Genomic DNA, 20,900 nt, shown 5'->3' with positions numbered 1-20,900 from the left:
GGTCGGTGAGGAGGGGCTTGTGCATTCCAGGGCACTGAAGAGGAACTGCAAGCATTTCAGATCTGCTTGGTGAACCAGGTGCATCACCCTGCTAGCTGCAAGGCTGTGTATCTCTGGACACTACCTTCCAGTTTTTCCACCCAGCATTCACTAAGCTGCTAGCCGCCCCCACACACCCTCTTGTGAAGAATTTCATCAAAAGAATCAAGGACTCTTCATACTCAGCAGGGAATATTGGAATCTGCCATGGGAAAACTGTCCAAGAGGCAGCAATGGATCCATCAATGGAAAAAATGTTTAAAATCAATCAGATGGGAAGATAGTTCATTGCTAGCAGGGCTACTGTTGGTCTGGAAGCACTGTGCTACCGTGGCTTTGTTATGTCTCATGAGACTGGATCAACTGAAAATTTGGCTGTAATTTGGCCTCAGTATGTGAAGGATAGGATACATTCTACCTGCATGTACTTAGCAGGAAGTATTGGTTTAACAACTTTGTCTGCCTTGGCAGTAGCTAGAAGTCCTGTTCTCATGACCTTCATGATGACAGGCTCTGTTGTGACAATTAGTGCAATCTCTTCAGCCATGATTGGAGCTAGAAAACTGGTACAAGCCATAGCATATGTACAGAGTCCAGGCAAAAGCATCTTGCCTGGTTGCTGCATTTTAGTATGATGAGTGCAGTGGTGGCAACTCTGACCGTACTGGGAGGCCCTCTCCTTGTCCGAACTGTGTGGTACAAGGCCAGCATTATGAGTGACCTGTCCACTGTGGCCACATGTGTGCTCAGTGAGAAATTTCTGAACATGGCAGAGCCCCTGGACATGGGCCTGGGTCTTGTCTTTGTGTCCTCACTGGGATCTATATTTCTTCCACCTACCACAGTGGCTGGTGCCACTCAGTATGCAGTGGCAGGGTATGGTGGATTAGTTCTCTTCAGCATATTCCTTCTGTCTGATGCTCAGAAAGTAATCAGATGTGCAGAAATAATAATGATGGAGTTCAAAAGTATGATCTCATCAATTCGATGTTGGCAATCTACATGGATACATTAAATATATTTATGCAAGTTGTGACTATTCTAGCAACTAGAGTCTACAGAAAGAAATGAAGTGACAGCATCTGGCTTCTGTTACCTCAGATATCTTGTTTAATAGGGCAAATGCTCATTACATACTTGTACAAGCTGCTCGGATTGAGGTTTAGAAGATAAGAACATGTCAACACATTTAAAATGTTCCAGTAATGTGACCCATTGGGTCTGCTTTTTCTTTTAGAGAATAAATTCAATTCAATAGTTCTCTTTCAAATAAGCACATAAATACATCTAACTCTCATGTGTGAGTAATTTTTAAACACTTTATTTAATGAATGTGAAAACTAAGGTTTATGTTAGGAGAAATTAAGTATTTTTATCTATTTTTTAGTTTATTAGAGTAAGTGAAAATCAGCAAGTTTGTGCTTGCCTGTTTAATTTTGGGACATAGAATATTGAAATAATGTCATAAGTGAGGTAAAGGTTTTGGTGTAGAGACCAGAAAGAAATATGCAGTAAGTTACCTGCAGTGACCCCCTCCACCATACTTAGGATTTAGCATTTTATGATTGTGATGAGCCAGTGATAGACAGCTGAGCATATGGAATGGATAAGTGATTGCTGTTTTTACATTTGCCTATGAAATATCCCCCTGCTCTGCTTCTCAGTGCTGTCTTCATAGTAGGGATGTGGTCATGGTTAGGACATGTTAGGACAGTCCAGAATGTTAATCATATGAGGAATCCCTGTTGGAATTATGTATATGTGAGTTTTCATTTTGAGTCTCCTAAAACAACATATCCTTAAAACATCTCAACATAAAGTGTTAAAAGTGTAAAATTTATTGCTTTTTCAAGACAAACAACATGCTATGGTTGCTGAGGTTTTGTTGCCTTTTTTTCTGAGACAAGGTCTCACTATGTAGTTCAGGCTGGCCTTGAACTCACTATGTAACCCAGGCTGGCCTCGAACTCACAGCAATCCTCCTGCCTCAGCCTCATGAATGCTGGGATTACAGGCATGTGCCACCACACCCTGCTTGTTGCATAATTATTGGTGTCTAATTGAATACATATTTTTTTCCTCAGCTCTTCAAGTTTTTACATCATTATCAGAAAAATCTGCTTGTGGCCTACACTGGAGATTTTTATGAAAGAAGTTTTTCTCCTAAAACTATTGGTTTCTTGCATTCCCTCTCAGATTAAGCACTATAAAGCAAAGCTAGGTGTCTTAATGAAAAATAGTAGTCAAAAGTGTGAAGGAAAGTGATTCATAAATTTCCCCAGAAGAATTTTCTTTCTGTCCTATGTAGACCATTACTTAGCTTGCTTGTGACATTTGTAAGTTTTTTGGTACAGAACAGTTATTTTTGGAAGTCTTTGGTGATGGAAAGAAGTCTATATGATTACTGAGATTATTGCTCTTTTGATAAATATTTATTGCAATAATCTGGAAATAACTTTTAACCATCTCAAAGTACATAGGATGCTTATTTATGAAACAATAACAATTGATTTTAGTTTAGTACATTGTGAGATATATGGAAGTAGACTCAATATTCTGTATGTGGATATCCAGTTTTCCCAGAACTATTTATTAAAGAGGCTATCTTTCTTCCAATGTATGTTTTTAGGCCCTTTGTTGAAGATCAAGTATTTGAATGTGTCTAAGCTTGTTTCTGCATATTCTGTTTTGTTCCATCGATCCACAAGTCTGTTTTTGTGCTAGTATCATGCTGTTTACATCTTTGTAGCTTTGAAGTATCACTTCAAATCTGGGATTGTGATGCCTCCAGCTTTGATTTTGTTACCCAGGATTACTTTTGCTATTCTGGGTCTTTTCTGGTTTCATATATGAATTTTTGTATTGTGTTCTCTAGATCTGTGAGGAATGCTGTTGGTATTTTCATGAAGATTGTATTAAATGTGTATATCAGTTTTGGAAGTATAGCCATCTTGACTTAGTAGTTTTGTCTATCCAGGAACATGGACTATCTCTCCATTTTCTGATGTCCTCTTTGATCTCCCTTTTCAAAGTGATGTAATTTTCATTGTAGAGGTCTTTAACTTCCTTGGTTAGGTTAGTTCCTAAGTTAATTCCTAAGTATGTTTCTTGGTGCTATTGTGAATGGTATTGTTTTCTTAATTTCTTTCTCAGTGAGTTCATTATTAGTGTATAGAAATGTGACTGATTTTTGTGTTGATTTTGTATACTGCTACATTGCTAAATTTGGTTTTTAATTCTAGGAGTCGTTTGGTGGAATTTTTTTGGATCTTGTATATAGAGGGTCATATTATCTGCAAATAATGATACTTTGATTTCTTTCTTCCCTATATATATCCTTTCTAGGTTTTTTCTTGCCTGATTGCTCTGCCTAATATCTTGAAAATTACACTGCACAGGAGTGATGATAGTGGACATCCTTGTCTAGTTTCTGATTTTAGAAGGAAAGCTTTTAGTTTTCCCCTATTTAATATGATGTTGGTAGTAAGTTTGTCATAAATGGCTTTTATAAGACTGAGATAAGGTTCTTCTGTCCCTATTTTCTTCAGTCTCTTTATCAAGAGTGGAAGTTGGATTTTTTTTTTTTTGGTACCAGGGATCAAACTCAGGTCCTTGCGTTTGTGCAGCAGGCGGTGAAACCACTGAGCTAAATCCCTGGCCCATGGATGTTGGATTTTGTCAAATGCCTTTTCTGCATCTATTGAGGTGATCTTGTGATTTTTATCCTTGCTTCTGTTTATGAGATGGATTTACATTTATTGATTTGCATTTGTCAAACCATCCTGGCATCCCTAGGATGAAGCCTACTTGGTCATGGTGTATGATCCTTTCAATAATTTGTTTGATGATTCTGTTTTCCAGTATCTTGTTGAGGATTTTTTGCATGTATGTTCATTAGAGAGATTGGGCTGTAGTTCTCTTTTTGGTTGGCTCCATGTCTGGTTTTGGAAGCAGGGTAATGCAAGCTTCCAGGAATGACTTTGGAATACACCTTTTCTCAGTTTCATTAAAGCGTTGGAAGAATATTGGCATTAGATCTTCCCTGATGTTTTTGTGAAATTCAGCATTGAATCCATGTCCTGGGCTTTTCTTACTAGGTTTTTTATTACTGCTTCAATTTTATTGCCTGTTATTGGGTTATTTGGAGTTTTTAAGTCTTCTTGGTTCAGTTCTAGTTGATTTATATGTACCTAGGAATCTCTCCATTTCTTCTGAGTCCTCCAGTTTATTGGCATACAGGTTTGTGAAGTAGTGGGTAATAATTTTCTGGATTTTGGCAGTGTCTGTTGTAATTTCATCTTTTTTATTTCTAATTACGTTGGTATGTCTTTTCCTTCTTTTTCTTCTGGTTTGATTGGCTAAGAGTTTGTCTATTTTGTTTATTCTTTCAAAAAAACTAGCTCTTCGATTCACTGATTCTTTATATATATTTTAGTGTCCATTTCCTTGATTTCTGCTTTGATATTTATAATTTTCTTGCTTACTCTAGTCTGTATCTGGCCTGGAGGTGCATCAGTAGGTTCTTATTTGGACTTGCTGTTTTCTCAGATATGGGCATACACTTTCTTCTTAGGATGGTTTTCATTGTGTCCCATAAGTTCTGGTATGTTGTACTGGCATTATCATTTAATTCTAAGAAATGTCTTAGAATGTTCTTAATTTCTTCTGTGACCCATTGGTTATTTAAGAGTGTGCTGCTTAATTTCCATGCCTTTGCATAATTTCTGTGATTTCTTTTATCACTAATTTCTAGTTTAATTGCACTATGATCTGATAATGTGCCTTGTAAAATTTTAGTTCTTTTCTATTTACTTAAGCATGCTTTATTTGCTAACATGTGATTTATTTTGGAGAAAATGCCATGTGCTGCCAAGAATAATGTGTATTCTGCTAGTGGGTAGAACACTGTGTACATAGTCCATTTGTTAAAGATTTGGTTCAACTTTGATATTTCTTAATTGATTTTTTGTTTAGTTGATCTGTCTATTTGTGATAGTGGGTTAGTGTGATCCCCTGCTATAATTGTACTGATATTTATATGATCTTTTACTTCAAGGAATGTTTGTTTTGTGAAGTTTAGTACACTTTATTTGTTGTATATATGCTTATAATTGTTACTCTTCCTGATGGATGGTTCCTTTAACCAATATTCAGTGACTTTTTTTAATTTTATTGGTACATTTTAGGTATACAATATAATGACATTCATCATTGGAAATTTGTACCTTTACATAATCTCTCTTGGTTAATATTTTTCCCCCTTCTCCTGCCCTCCCTTCAACCCCTCCATCCCTCCCTATTTACAAGGACTTTGTTTCCATTTTTCCATTTTCTCACATTAATTCAATTCCCTTCTTTCCTTTCCCCTACCCTTCTCACTTCCCCTTCCCCTTTGCCCCTTTTCTTCCTATTTCAAATTATCTATTATAACTTTTAGTCCTTATTTACACTTTCAGTTTCTCACACTAGAGAAACTATTTGGTATTTACACGTGTCCAATTTATTTCACTTAAGAGTATCAACTCAGTGTTCATTCATTTAGCTATAAATGTCTCTAATTTTTTATTTTTCATGGCTGAGTAGTACTCCATTTTATTAAAAAACCATTTTTTTTTTGGTACCGGGGATCGAACTCAGGTCTTTGCACTTGCACAGCAGGCAGCGAAACCACTGAGCCAAATCCCTGGCAACATTTTCTTTATCCAGTCTCCAGTTGATGGGCAATTGGGCTGCTTCCAAGTTTTAGCTATTACAAATTGTGCTGCTATGAACATGGGTGTACATATATCACTGTGGTATGATTCTTTCTTTGGGGAAGATACCCAGAAAGAGAATAGCTGGGTCAAATGGGACTTCCAGTCCTAGTTCTTTGAGATATCTGCATACTGATTTCCACAGTGGTTGTACCAGTCTACACTCCCACCAGCAGTGGAGCAGGGTTCCTCTTTCCCCACAGCCCAGCCAGCATTTGTTATTGGTTGATTTCATGATAGCAGCCATTCTTTCTGGTGTGAGGTGGAATCTCAGCATTGTTTTCATTTGCATCTCTCAAAAGTCCAGTGATGTTGAACTTTTTTTCATATGTTTATTTGCTATTTCTATTTCTTTGTCTGAGAATTGCTGTTCATTTCAGATGCCCATTTTTGGATTGGGTCTTTAAATTTAGGGGGTCTGATTTCTTTTGAGTTCTTTATAGATTCTAGATAGTAGATCTTTGTCTGAAGAACAGCAGGTGAAGATTTTTTTTCCCACATTGTGAGTTGTCTCTTCACTCTGTGGTTTCTCCTGCTGAGTAGCTTTTTAGTAAGAAGAGATCCCACTTGTTGATTGTTTGTGCTAGTTCATGGGCAACTGAGGTTTTGTTCATAAAATCTTTTCCTACACCAATGGCTTCAAGAGTTCTGCCTAACCTCTGTTCCAGCCACTTCAGTGTTTCTGCTTTAATATTTAGATCTTTAATCCATTTCGATTTTAGTTTAGTGCGTGGTGACAGATATAGGTCTAGTTTTAATCTTTGCCAAGTTGAAACCCAATTTTCCAGCACCATTTATTAAAGAGGCTATCTTTGCTCCAGTGAGGATATTTGGCTCCTTTGTCAAAGATGAGGTGGCTGAGTGTGTCTGGAGTTGTTTCTGTATCTTCTAATCTGTTCCACTGGTCTTCAGGTCTGTTTCTTTGCCAGTACCATGCTGTTTTTATCACAGTAACTTTGTAATATAGTTTCAAGTTAGTGGTTGTAATACCCCCTGTCATGTCTCTGTTACCCAGAATTGCTTTTGCTGTTCTAGGTCTCTTCTTGTTCCAAATGAATTTTTGGATTGTTTTCTCAAGGTCCATAAAGTATGCTCCTGGGATTTCAGTTGGGATTACCTTGAATCTATATAGAAGTTTTGGAAGTATGGCCATTTTCACTATGTTGATGCTTCCTACTCAGGAGCAGGGGATGTCTTTCCATTTTCTGATATCATCTTCAGTCTCTCTTTTCAAACTGCTATAGTTTTCAGAGAAGAGGTCTTTGATTTCTTTTGTTAGGTTGATTCCTAGGTATTTCAGTTTTTTTGGATGTTATTGTGAAAGGAATTGTTGTTTTATTTCTCTCTCAGTGAGACTACTGTTCGTGCAGAGGAAAGCTATTGATTTTTGTGTGTTGACCTTTTGTGTGTTGATCCAGCTACTCTACTGAATTTGGTTATTAATTCTAGAAGACTTTTGGTGGAGTTCTTGGGGTCTTCTATATAAAGTATCATGTCATCAGCAAATAATGACAATTTGACTTCTTCACTTCCTATCTTTATTCCTTTTATTTCTCTCTCTTGTTTAATTGCCGTGGCTAATGTTTCCAAAACTATATTGCAAAGGAGTGGTGATAGTGGACATCCTTGTCTTGTTCCTGATTTTAGTGTGAAGGATTTCAGTTTTTGACCATTTAGTATGATACTGGCTGTTGGTTTTTCATAGATAGCTTTTATCAGATTGAGGTAGATACCATCTTTTCCAATTTTTTGTGGGGTTTTTATCATAAATTCTTGTTGGACTTTGTCGAATGCTTTTTCTGCATCTATTGGGATGATCATATGGTTTTTGTCCTTGGCTCTATTGTTACAATGTATTACATTGATTGATTTGTGTATGTTGAACCATCCCTGCATCCCTGGGATGAAAACCACTTGGCCAGGGTGTATGATCTTGATGATCCTTTGCATTCTGTTTGCCAGTATCTTATTAAGGATTTCTGCATCTATGTTCATCAGTGAGATTGGCCTATAGGTCTCTTTTTTTGGTTGGGTCTTTCTCTGGTTTGGGGATAAAGGTGATGCTTGCTTCCAGGAATGAATTTGGGAGTACTGCTTCCCTTTCAATTTCATTGAAGCATTTAAACAGTAGTGGCTGTAGCTCCTCTCTAAATGTCTTGTAAAATTCACCAGTGAAGCCATCAGGACCTGGGCTTTTCTTAGTTGGTAAGATTTTCTTATGTTTTCAATTTCATTGATTGATATTGGGTTGTTTAGAATCTTTAGGTCTTCTTGGTTCAACTTTGGTAATTCACACATATCTAGGAATCTGTCCATTTCTTCTGTGTTTTTCATCTTATTGGCATATAGCTTCTCGAAGTAGGTATTGTGATGATCCTCTGGATTTCTGCTGGGTCCGTTGTAATTTCACCCTTTTCATTCCTAATTGCATGGATTTGGGCCTTTTCTTTCCTTTTTCTGACAAGGTTGGCTAAGGGTTTGTCAACTGTGTTTATTCTTTTGAAGAGCCAACTCTTGGCTTCATTGATTTTTTTGTATTGTTTTCTTAGTCTCCATTGCATTGATTTCTGCCCTGATCTTTATAATTTCCTCCTTTCCATTGGCTTTGGGTTTGTCCTGTTCTTCTTTTTCTAGAAGCTTGAGGTTCAGCATTGGGTGGTTTAATTGGGATCACTCTGTTTTCCTAATATGAGTATTCATTGCTATGAATTTCCCTTGTAAGAGTGCTTTCACTGTGTCCCATAGATTCCCATATGTTGTATTGTCATTGTCATTTAATTGAAGGAAATGTCTGATTTCTTCTTTAATTTCCTCTGTGACCCATTGGTTATTCAGAAGTGTGTTGTTCAATTTCCATGTGTTTATGAAATTATTGCTGTTTCTTTTTGCTATTGATCTCCAATTTCATTGCACTATGCTCTGATAATATACAGGGGATAACTTCAGTTCCTTTGCACTTACTTATATATATTCTATAAGCAAGTATGTGGTCTATATTGGAGAGCAACCCATGTGCAGTTGAAAAGAATGTGTATTCTGATTTTGTGTGGTGGAACTCTCTGTAAACATCTGTTAAGTTCATTTGTTCAAAAGTTTGATTGAGTTCTAGTATTTTGTTGCTTGTTTTTTGTCTAATTAATTTATCTATTTGTGACAGTGGGGTATTGAGGTCCCTCACTACTATTGTACTAGTGCTTGTTTGATTTTTCATGTATGTGAGTATTTGTTATATATAGTTGGGCACACTATTGTTTGGTGCATAGATATTTATGATTGTCATCTCTTCCTCTTGGATTCTTCCCTTTACAAGGATGTAGTGTCCTTCTTTGTCTCTCTTCATCAGTATTGGTTTGAAATCCACTTGATCTGCAAAGAGGATAGGTGCTCCTGCTTTTTTTCGGGTTTCTGTCACACGTTGTATTGTTTTCCACCCATTCAGTCTATAAGTTTCTTTATGAATTAAGTGTGTTTCTTGTATGCAGCATATTGTTGGATCTTGCTTCTTGACCCGTTCTGCCAGTCTATTTCTTTTGATTGGTGAGTTGAGATCATTAATATTGATGTTTATAAATGATACATATTGATTTATCACTGTCATGACTCTTTCTTTTTGTTGGATTCTCCTCCTTTGCCTTTAATTTCTTGTCATGCTTGGTGAATTCATTCTTCTGGGCTTCCTGGGGTTGTGATCCTCATTGTCTTTTCCTAGGATTTTGTCTAAAATTTTTTGGAGTGCTGGTTTGGTACTCATGAAGTTCCTAAGGTGCTCTTTGTCATGAAAGTATCTTATTTCTCCATCAATTTTGAAAGATAGTTTTGCGTGGTACATCAATCTGGGTTGGAGGCTGTTTTCCTTTAGGGCTTGGAATATGTCACTCCAAGCTCTTCTTGCCTTGAGCATTTGCATTGAGAAGTCTACTGTGATTCTGATGGGCTTTCCTTTGTATGTGATTTGTTTTCTCTAACTGCTTATAGAACTTTGTTCTTCTGTTGGGTTTCTGGAATCTTAACAATTATATGCCTATGTGTAGATTTTTTTGATCAAGGTTATTTGGAGTCCTATATGCCTCACTGATCTGTATGTCAAGTTCTTTTCCCCTGCTTGGAAAGTTTTCTGCCATTACTTCTGTGAACAGTTTTTTAATGTTGTCTGCACTCTCTCCTATTTCATCATTGACTCTGATCAGTCTTATGTTAGTCCTCTTTGCATCATCTAGCAGATGCTGGATTGATTTCTTGTGGTCCCTTACAATTTTAAAGCAATTTTGTGGTCACTAATTGTAATCTTATCTTCTATATTTGAAATTCTGTTCTCACATTGGCTCATTCTGCTTTGTAAACTTTCAATGGAGTTTTTAATCTCCGGGAAATCTGTTTGCATCTGTTTTTTGGATTCCATTTGTTTCCTATGTTGGGATTCCATCATGTTCCATAGCTCCTCTCTAGATTTATTAATCATGTGTTGCAGTCTTTGCCCAATCTCTGCTGTTATCTGAGAAATTATTTCTGATTTCATTTTTTCCAGATCCTCTTTTGTTGCCAGTTCAGAGAGTCCAGGTGGTTGAGTACCACAGTGTTCCATCTCATTTCCCTTTTAGGTAGCCTTAGGTCATCTGGAAGTCTGGTTTTGAGGCTTGTTTACATGTCTTCTCATTTCCATGGCAGGGGGAGTGCTGCTGGTGCCCATTTGGCTTACTTTTTCTGTGCTGATACCAGTGCTATGTTGGCCCAGAAACCTCCTCCTCTGCACTGGGAGTGGTGGCACGTCACCCCAGATGCCTTCTCCTCTGTGCTGGGAGCACTTCAGTGATTTTCTTTGCCTTTTCTGATCAGCTTTAATTCAAAGCCCAGTTTGTCTGAAAATAGGTTAGCTATTCCTGCTCTTTTGGGGGTTCCCATTGCATGGAATATTGTTTTCCATTCTTTGACTTTCAATCTGTGATTTTTTTTTTCGTTTCTTGTTACAGCATATTATTGGATTGTGTTTCTTTATACAGTCTGCTAATTTGTGTCTTTGATTGGTGAATTAAGGCCATTCACATTGATGATTATAACTGACAGAGATTGACTTATTCTGTCATTGCATTATTTTCCTACTGCTGATTCCCTTTCTTTCCCTTCTACTTAATTGCTCACTCTGCCTAGTTCATTCATTCTATTGGGCTTTTTGACATTGTTATCTTCATTATCTCTTTCTAGGATATCATTGAGAATTTTTTGGAATGCTGGTTTGGTGGTCATGGATTTCTTTAGGTGCTCTTTATCATGGAAATATCTTATTTTCCCCTAAGCTTTAAACAATAATGTTGCAGGATATATCACTGTAGGTTGGAAGTTGTTTTCTTTTAGGGTTTGAAATACTGTACTCCAAGCTTTCCTTGACTTTAACGTTTGTGTTGAGAAATGTGCTGTAATTCTGATGTTATTTCTTTAACAATTTGTTCCTTTTCCCTATAGCTTTTAAGAATTTGTTCTTGTGTTGGATTTCCGGTATTTTGACTATGATGTGTCTTAGGGTGATTCTTTTCTGGTCATGCCCTTTTGGGGTTCTATATTCCTCAATTATCTGTATGTTAAATTGTTTTTCTATGTTTGGAAAATTTTCTGCCAGTACTTTGTAAACAGGTTTTTTATACTCTTTGTGCTATCTTCTGATTTTTCACTTATTCTAATTAATCTTAGATTAGCCTTCTTTGTATCATCTAGCACCTGTTTGATCCATTTTTCATGTTATCTTATTGTAGGATTTGTTGTTGTTTTTTTTTGTTTTGTTTTTTGCTACAGGTCTCATTGCTATATAACCCAGGCTAGCTTGAACTTGTGGCAATCCCTCTGCCTCAGCTCTCCCAGTGCTTGAATTATGGGCATGTGCTACCACATTTGGCTATTTTGTGTTGTTTTGAAGAAGCTGTCTCTCATTAATTGATCATCAACCATAGCCCTGTCTTCTAAATCTTACACTATGCCCTCACATTGTTCACTTTTGCTGCCCATATTTTTAATACATTTGTTATGGATTAGTTTAGATGTTCCCAAAAAGTCTCCTGTGGTCTTAGGTGGGGCTTTTTCAGAGGTGACTTAATCTAAAGTATGTGATTGATTCATACTGCAATGTTAGGCCCATGGGCACTAGGATTAAAGGCATGAGCGCTACGTGTGCTAAGTAGTCTGAATAAGATCAAAGGAGCAGAAAGATGCTGTTAAAGTCTCATGTTGCTTTTCCTACCTTGTGGCCACCATGAACTGTTGTTCTCTGAGATTCCCCTCTGCCACCATCTGCCAATTATGGACTGAAACGTCTACAAACAGTGAGCTAAATAATTCTTTCCTCCCTTTAACTTTGAGTGTTGGGTACTTTGTCTCAGCAATGAGAGAAAAGGAACTAACACAGAATTTGGTACTGGAGAAGTGGAGTCATTGCTGTGACATTACCTGGCCATGTGGCTCCAGAGCCTTTGGAACTGGCTTGTAGGAAAGGGGAAAGTTTGGAAAAGTTCAGAGATGTTGGCTGAAAATGTAGAGCTGGAAGGCCTTAGACTGTACTGTATGGGAGATTCTGGTCAGAGTGCAGAAGACCAGAAAGCTGATAAAGACCAGGCTCAGGTTTCTGTTGGGAAAAAGAGCTTCACTGGCTGTTGGACTCCAAACAGTGTGTGTTATGCCTTGGCAGAACGTTTGTCTGCATTTTGCTCATGTCCAGAAACTTTATCTGAGACTAAGGGTGGTGGACTAATTAATCTGGCAGAAGAAATTTTAAGGCAGTCTAATGTTGAGGCAGTGGCATGGCTGCTTTTGGGGCCTTTTACCCAGATGTTGAGAATCAAGAGCAAAGAGCCCAGTAGAATGATTTAAAACATTTTGAATTTTATCAGAAAGGAAGCTCCAGTAATGTTACTGCCTATAAAGATGCAAAAAAGAAGATCTTGATTGCTGAGAAGAAATAGAATAGAAAAGATGCCCGAGGGCATCAAAAGAAGCAACAGGGCTGCACCTGTTTCTCAAAATTGCAAAAGTGAAAGACTTTGCTTTGAATAGAAAGCCCCAGAGCACCATGTTCCAGAATGGTGGCAGCCTAGAATTGTTCCCTGGAATTTGGTTCATAAGGACTCAATCCCTACAGCCAAGAAAGAGGGAAGACTGGCTACTGCTCCAGCTGGCAGCAGATCTTGGCATCATCCATGTGGCACTGGTTTTAGGCACATGCAGAGTAGAATTATAGAGTCAGGAAAGCTTCCACCCAGATTTCAGAAGGCCTGGAAGGTCAGGCAGTGTGCCTTTGAGAGGGCAGTGTGTGAAGCTGTGAGTGTGAAGCCAAAGGTACATTGGAGACACCAGAAGTTTGGAGAAACCAGAAGCATGGATTGTCTGAGGAAAGCTGCAAGGAGGGAACAGAACTGGCCCAAGAGAAAAGCTCTGGGAGTTACAACCATCTGCAGAGCCAAAGGGGCAAAGCCCTTTGGTGTTCACAACTTGCCACATATTTCCAGGGATATTGGAAATAGAACTGTGTGATTTAGTGTTTGCCCTGCTGGATTTTGGACTTGCTTTGTTCCCATTCCTTTGTATCTCCCTGTCTGTAACTTTTGGAATAGAATTGTCTGTCTTGTGCCATTGAATGTTGGAAGTGTTTAACTTTTCATTTGTACAGGGGCTTGCAGCTAAGAGTTTGCCTTAAATCTCAGAGGAGACTTTGGACTTGGACTTTTCAGCAATGCTGAAACTGTTAGGACTTTGGCAACTCTCACAGATGGACTAGATGCCTTTTGTGTAAAGGGATATTCATGAGTCTTTGGGGGAGGCAAGGGTGGAATGTTATGGCTTATGTTTAGAAGTCCCAGAAAAGCCTCCTGTGGTCTTAGGTGGGGCTTTTTCAGGGGTGACTTAATCTAGACTATGTGAATGATGCATGGTGCAGTATTAGGACCAATGGCACAAGGATTAAGAGTGTGAATGTTACTCTCCCTAAGTAGTCTGAATACGATAAAGGGGGCAGAAAAATTCTGTTAAAGTCTCTTCTTGCTTTTGCTACCTTGTGGCCACCATGAACTGTTGTTCTCCTCTGAGATGCTCCTCTGCCACCTGCCTTGGAGCTAGCTGATTATGGACTGAAACCTCTACAAACTTCAGCCAATTAAACCTTTCTTCCTTTAACTTTCAGTGTCAGGTATTTTGTCTCAGCAACAAGAAAAGTAACCAAGACACCATTGAATATCTTTATAGAACTTTTACAGACTCAGTTGTTTTCTGTACTGGACATTCATGACTTGCATCTTTTTCTTCAGCTCCTCTAGGTTTCTATTAGTGTCTTCTCTAGACTCACTAATCCTTTGTTTTATAGGATTATCTCTTTAATTATATCTGCTTTGAATTTCCAAGTGACTTATTGATCTGTTTTGTTACCTCTACTATTATTGTTTTAGATATTTCCACAGTGTGGGTTTGATTTTCTTCCCCTTTGATCCATCCTGGATTGCCTTTGGGGAAATGGGAGGTTTGGTGGCGTTTGTTCATTTTTTTGTGCTGAGGTTTTGCAGATTGATTGTAGTGAGTTCTTTATTGCTAGTGTGGAGACTTCTTTAATTAATTCTTTTCAGAGTCATCTTTTGGGTGTAGCTCGCTATTGGCCTTTGTCTCTGTCCTAGAATCCCACTAGCTTCATTTATTGGGAGGGAGGAGAGATCATAGCCTATTTGGCCCAGTACCACTTCTTCAGGAATGGGTTGCATTATTGTATATGACCCTCAGACAATCCAGGAAATGGGATATAGAAAAGAACAATTGATTGCAACAACCGTGTCACCTTGGCTAAAGTAGTAAAATCAGCAACAACAGCAATGTCAAATACAAACTGGATATCAAGAAACCCTAAGAACTAATAATGTACCACCCTTAACCATAGAAAATAAATCCCTACTTACAGTATAAACTCTAAGACAAACTAGATATTGATCAACAGTAAACGTCTACTCAACAGAACAACTTTATCTCCATTAACAATAGAACACTGCTCAAATGTAGTAAGGTGTAGTTAACTACCAGCAGATTCATAAAGTTTACTGGTTATACTAGTAAGGATAGAAGTTGTGGGCAATAGGAACATGAAAAAACTAGAATTCAAAAAATTAAGCAATGGAAGATAGGAAAGAAATAAAATTGAAATAAAGGATACTATTAAGACACAAAAGGAAATCAGTAGCACTAGAAAAAAATAACAGTTAAAATCCACAAGAAAAAAGATAATTAATAATAAATATAGATTAAAATAGAGGGAAAAAAGGAAAAATAATAAGGGAACAAATTAAAAGAGAATAAGAAAAGAAAAATGATAGAGAAAAAAGGAGAACCTAATCAAACAAAGTAATGATAAAAAGGGGGAGGGGAGAAAAATGGAAGATAAAACTCCAAATGGCACACACACACACACGCACACACACACACACACACACACACACACCAGCAAAGGAAAGAAAAATTAGTAAAAAGAAAAGAAAAAAAATTCTTATGTATTTCCAGATAAGTGGTTTTCTTCCAAAACATGCAATCTTTGGAATCCAGTAAGCCACATTCTTCTCTGGCTTTCTTTATAGCCTGTGGGTTTGTGTAGTGACCCTTCTATTCCAGAGGTGCTCCATCTATAAACCCTACTCCAAGCTGAGACATATCCCTGCTCGTGTTGCTACATGGGGAAGCAGTCAGACCACTGGCCTCCTCTGAATGCAGGCAGTGGGGCAAGCAGCTTAAGAAGACTTCTGGATTCAATGCCATCACCTTCAGATCCAAACAGCTCTAAAAGCCAGCTCTCACAACTGTGCTCCCACCTCAAAATACAGCATTTCCTTTCCTGGCCTGAGCTTGAACTTCTCAGGGGATCTCAGTGGACCTCACCATCTCACCAGTCTGTCTCTCATGGCTGTATCTCACCCAATCACTGTGGTAGGGTAACACTTCAGTCTTTTGAAGTATTGCTGGTTCATCTGGTATTTCTCCCTGAAACAACCAATCCTTCCGGGCTTACCTCTTCTCATGGTATTGGCTTCTTCCTCCATCAGGTTGGTTGTTTGGCACTCACCTGTGTGGCTCTGTGCATTTTAGGACTATTTGCAACAATGAAGTATCTCCAATATAAAGTGGAATCCAATCAGGATCTTCTATTCTGGATTTTGTCTTCATCCAAGATCAAGCCTGTTGGTTGATTGGCACTTCTGCAGCCCCAAACAGAAAGGAAACAAAATTCAGAGTTGGCTCAGAGTTGGTATTGGCTGTGGCCAGGGCACAGAATCCATGGGTATAGAGTTGGTTGGGGACCAACACATGGGTCGGTCCATTCCACTGGGTTGTAGGTCTGTCCATTTAATTACATGTCTGCTTAATAAGAATAAATGTCTGTCTTCATAGCCACACACATGTGTAGGCAGGATAAAGTACTATTGTTTGTAATCACTGTGTTTTATTCATCAAGTCTCACAAGCACATGTAACATCTGATACAAATGTGTTCTGGATTTACTATATGTGGTGGGCATAGGAGGTGGAGTTACCACTGCACTGCAGCCTCCTCTACATAGTGTTTTATTGCCACCTACAGGCCACATTCAACTACTGCATAATCAAATCATGAAAAATATTGCTGAAAGTCACATAATATTAAAAGCTTATGATCTCATGGGACCACAATACTAACTGTCCAAGGCTGCATGCAGCTGTGGACCATGAGTTGAACATACCTGGTTTGGAGGGTCCCAAATTGAAGTATCTTCTTGGGAATTGTTCCATAGTGTTCCATGGGGTGCAAGGGAATTGCAAAGAGGAAATTAAAATTTGAGCTCCATCCCTTTCTTCCATCCTTATCTCCATTACCTGCTCTCTCTTAAGAAGCCCCTCAGCCTCAGGGCCAGTTAGTTCAGTGCCCACCTTCTGAAACCATGGCCCTGCTGGAAGCTTCCCAACTGTAGTTTGAGGAATGCAGGAAAGATAAGACTGGGAGCAATGTCTCCACCTGAGGAGTGCATTAAGCAGTACTTTGGATAGATGGGGATCCCACGGTGGGGGAACCAATGCTGGAATCAGAGGAAGCGTTTCTTCTAAAGACTTGTCCTTTAAATGCTTTCTCCTCTCTCAAATTTTAATTTTATTTTAAAGACATTAATATACAAACATCTAAAATTACTACCTTTTTCACCCACCCACTCTTAGACTTGCTTCCTTAATCTAAATACTCTGCCAAGGCACTTTCATCCTAGGCTCTATTGTCAGGTGCTGGACTCTCAACAAGATATGTTCCCTGCTTTCCAGGAACAGAGAAGAAAATAGACTTCCATAAAGTATTGAGAGCTTTGTCAGGTGTAAGTAGGTGTACACTCAAAGAAGGTGAGATGGGAATGACTGCTTAACAGGTATGGAGTTTTCTTCTCAGTTGGTGAAAATATTTTGGGACTAGATAGTTTAGATCCTCGATCCCATTGTTGAAGAGTCAAAGAGAGAGCATTTCATAAGAGAGATAGCTTCTGAGGACATGGAGAAACTCAACAGGTAAAGAAGAAAAAGACGTTCAGATAGAGGGAATAATCTCTATGCAAAGGCCTGCAGGTCAGGGAGAACTGGAAGTTTTGAGACAACAAGTTAATTCACATGGCCACAGAATGGAAAGTGTGTGATCTGATGAGGGAAGGGAGAGGGGTATGAGAACTGAGGTTAGGTGGAGGAAGCTGAGTGTGGCATCCCTGGAGTTTAGATTTACCCCAAGGAGACAGACACCTTCACAGAATTTAAGCAGGAGAATGACATCATCAGATTTATAATTTTAAAGGGTCATTTTAATATAGGCAAAGAATCAGGAATACAAAACTGGAGGAAGGAAATTCAATTTGTTGTTGCAATAGCCAGGCAAGACAAGATCATGACTTTAATAATTGAAAGAGTGTTCTGGAATAGCAGAAAGAAATGCATGGAGACAACAGAATTTGGGTAAAAAAACAAAACCTTTACTTGAAAGTGTGTGGGACCACCAGAAACTCGTCTGATCAATGTCCACGCCATCCTTTGTTTTAACATTTCCTTTTATATCTTCTTTTAGCCATTACCTCATTCCTGGTGGTCTTAGTAAAATTTGTTTCCCTTTTACAACTAGTTCCAGTTAATGGTTATAGTCACAGACATATAACAAACAGGTGGCACTTAAAGCATATACTTTGTAAACTCCCCAAACATTTCTACTTTGTTTTTCTCCAGGTTAAACGTTATCTACAGTTAGGTTACAGCTCAAAGGGTCAGTTAGCCATCATCTTAAACAACAAGAGTTATGGGAAAGGTAAATCTTAAAGGAATGCATTACTTATTCTACTTCAGCTACCTTAATAACTAACCTATAGTTTAAATTTTCTCTATCAAGAGAAATGGGCATAAAGAACATGAATTAATTCAAGAGGTACTAATGACATCTTACTCATTAGTTAAGGACTGGGGAGATGGGTGTGGGAGTTGGGTGCACAAAAGACAAGATAAATTAACTTAAAAAAAAAAAGCTACACTCTAATTATGTCTTCATGGGTAAATAAATAAGCAGGGCATATCAGAGTTCATCATGGGAGGTTGCCATGTGTTATCAATATGTTGATCCTCGACTCTAGAGTTGAGAATCACTGTCACAGAAGAAAGGTTTTTGTGCTGTTGAGCCAGTTTTCCTTTAGGGCCCTGTGCATGAAATTGTGCCAGGTTTATAATTCTAGGAAGGATCACTATTACCCCTACTTTTTAAAGAGCCTTAGATTTGATTATAATAGAATTCACTGTTTCACTTATTTTTTCATTATGATTTCTGGTAAGTTTGATTTACTTTGAAATATGTGAAAGATCAGGACTTTACATACCTGTAAAGTATGTTTCCTGCCCTGATTTCTGGATCCTTGGAAAAGGAGGCAGGAGACAAAGAATTAAATCTTTTTTGCTTATTATATATCTTACCCTTAAAGATGTTGACAGTCACAAAGAAAAGTAGATTGTTGAGGTTAAGTAGATTGTTGAGGGTCTGATAAATGAATTGAGAAAGCTATGCTATCTATCTTTGTATCAAAAACTCCACTAGGAGTTCTGCCTTTTTACATCTGTGCCCATGTAAGTAATGTGTAAAAAGGAATCCCTGTAAGAAAGACAATTAAGAAAAGATCTTGTGATCTTCCTGACGAAAAGGATAGGGGAAAACAGACAAAAACAGCACATAAGTATACTTTGAGAAACTGGAATAAGGGTGACTTGCATTATCTTGCTTGCTTCATAATTTTTCTCATTACTACCCAGAAAATTTTGCTGCCCTCTTCATTATCAAGCCTCTTTGTTGAGAAGAAAAGTGAAATTGGAAATTCTAACACTGTGATTTTCACAGTTTAAAAATTGACATAGCATATAGATTACATAGACTAACACAATGGCTGTGTTTTTAAATAGCATAGCTAATTGTATAGCATATAGATTATAACGGAGAACAACAGAGAAACAGGGTAAAAAGCACAATATCTTCATTTTTTAACTTTAAGGATTTTTATTAAAATACAGGCATATTTTAATGAGTTAATAACCAAAAAGCATAACTAAAACTAGAGGAGTTCTACATTATTGAGCCTTTCTTTTTATTTATACATTCAAAAAAGCTCAGTGTAACACATGTGCAGTATAGGGCCTGGGATGTAACTCAGTGGCACTACGCACCTGCCTGGCAACGGCAAGGTCCTGAGTTCGATTGTGATACAAAAAAACCCATATACGCAGTGTAGGGTAAATAATTATAAAGATAAAGACCAAGTGTCTACAACCCAGAGGTGGGTTTAAAGTTAGGATTTTTTGGTCTAGTGCTGGGAATGAACCCAGGGCCTTGAACATGCTGGGCATGGGCTCTACAATTGAGCTTCATCTTCATCCCCCAAATTAGAGATTTTTAGACCAAGAGTCAACTGACACTTGCATGATTTTCATGGATCTGTAAATTCTCTAAAATTATATGCAAAATCAGAGACTTTATGTGTGGAGAGTGAAGGGTTGAAACAACCCTGAGCCTTTTGAGATTCTTGAGTCAGCTAAGAACATAATGACTGCTGGACAAGAAAGTAACATTCCCGGAATTGTAAAAATATAATTGACCTTTTCCCTGTAAAAATAATTAGTCACCTGGTCACGAGGGGAGGAAGGGAGGGAGGCTGTGGGTGATGAAGGAGGATATATAAAAGGCTCAATAAAGTGGGAAGGAGAAGGCCCTCGCTCTCTCTTCTCCTTTTCTTTTCTCCCGAATTTGTGTTGTTTATCTTAATCCTCACCCCTCTCCTCAGGTACTGTTCGACTAGTGACGGCTGGCTCTGTCATTTATGCATTTTTCTGAGAAAAGAGTTGAGAACTTTTCTCAGAACATAAAGAATGTTCTGAAAATTTCAAAACTGATGAGAACAAGACTAAGATAGCTCTATGACCTGGTAGCTTTACTGTTCAGACTAATATCTTATATCCTCTGAATCTTGATTTACATATATGTCAAATGAAATGACAAAAATTCACTCTTTTGTGAGGCTGTTTTAAGAAGCAGATGAATTATTTTGCATCTATGAAATAGTTTTGTAAAGTATTCTATCTAGTGTTAATCTTGTATCTGTTAGTAAATGGAAATTTTAGTTTAGGTCTTCACAATATCTAAAGAGCTGAGAAATTGCTTTTGTTGATCCAGGCTGTATTAAATATCCTAGTGTAGCATAATAACAATTCATCTGGCAACACCCCCGTTCCAGGCTATTCTTGCCATGTTGCTCCTGAAGTACTGAGCAATTTCTGAAGAAAATTGCTTAAGTGGGAAGATTGCTTTAACTTTAACTTCATGATGCCAATCCTCAGATGAGCATTAATCACTTTCCAGTAGCTTCTAAAAATTACTGGAATTTTCTAGGAAGCCCAGTCTAGCCTCCTACTAGACTATTTCCTATTTTCTTCTCTCCAAGGCTTTTCAAGTTTCCCCTTCTGGCCATGAAGGTATGACAAGGACTGGACTTAAATTCCTGTCACAAACAACTACAAAACTGGACAAAATATAGAAAGCAATTGTTTTCAGATATTGGAATACAGATAGCATAGTGCT

General features: G+C 38.0%; 1 protein-coding gene and 1 pseudogene across 7 annotated transcripts in view; both read left to right on the top strand.

The window, feature by feature from the left end:
• LOC101703539 (growth hormone-inducible transmembrane protein pseudogene) overlaps nt 1-1,228 on the top strand; it is a 34,646-nt pseudogene extending 33,418 nt beyond the window's left edge.
• Cfap206 (cilia and flagella associated protein 206) overlaps nt 1-20,900 on the top strand; it is a 135,160-nt gene that overhangs the window by 21,203 nt on the left and 93,057 nt on the right. The window lies entirely within an intron of this gene.

The sequence above is a fragment of the Heterocephalus glaber genome, unplaced genomic scaffold (genome assembly GCF_053883595.1).
Source record: "Heterocephalus glaber isolate CG9 unplaced genomic scaffold, H.glaber_assembly_v1.0 deba00001523, whole genome shotgun sequence".
Lineage (NCBI taxonomy): Eukaryota > Metazoa > Chordata > Mammalia > Rodentia > Bathyergidae > Heterocephalus > Heterocephalus glaber.
Note: the sequence above shows the minus strand (reverse complement) of the source record. Positions and strands in the feature narration are given on the sequence as shown.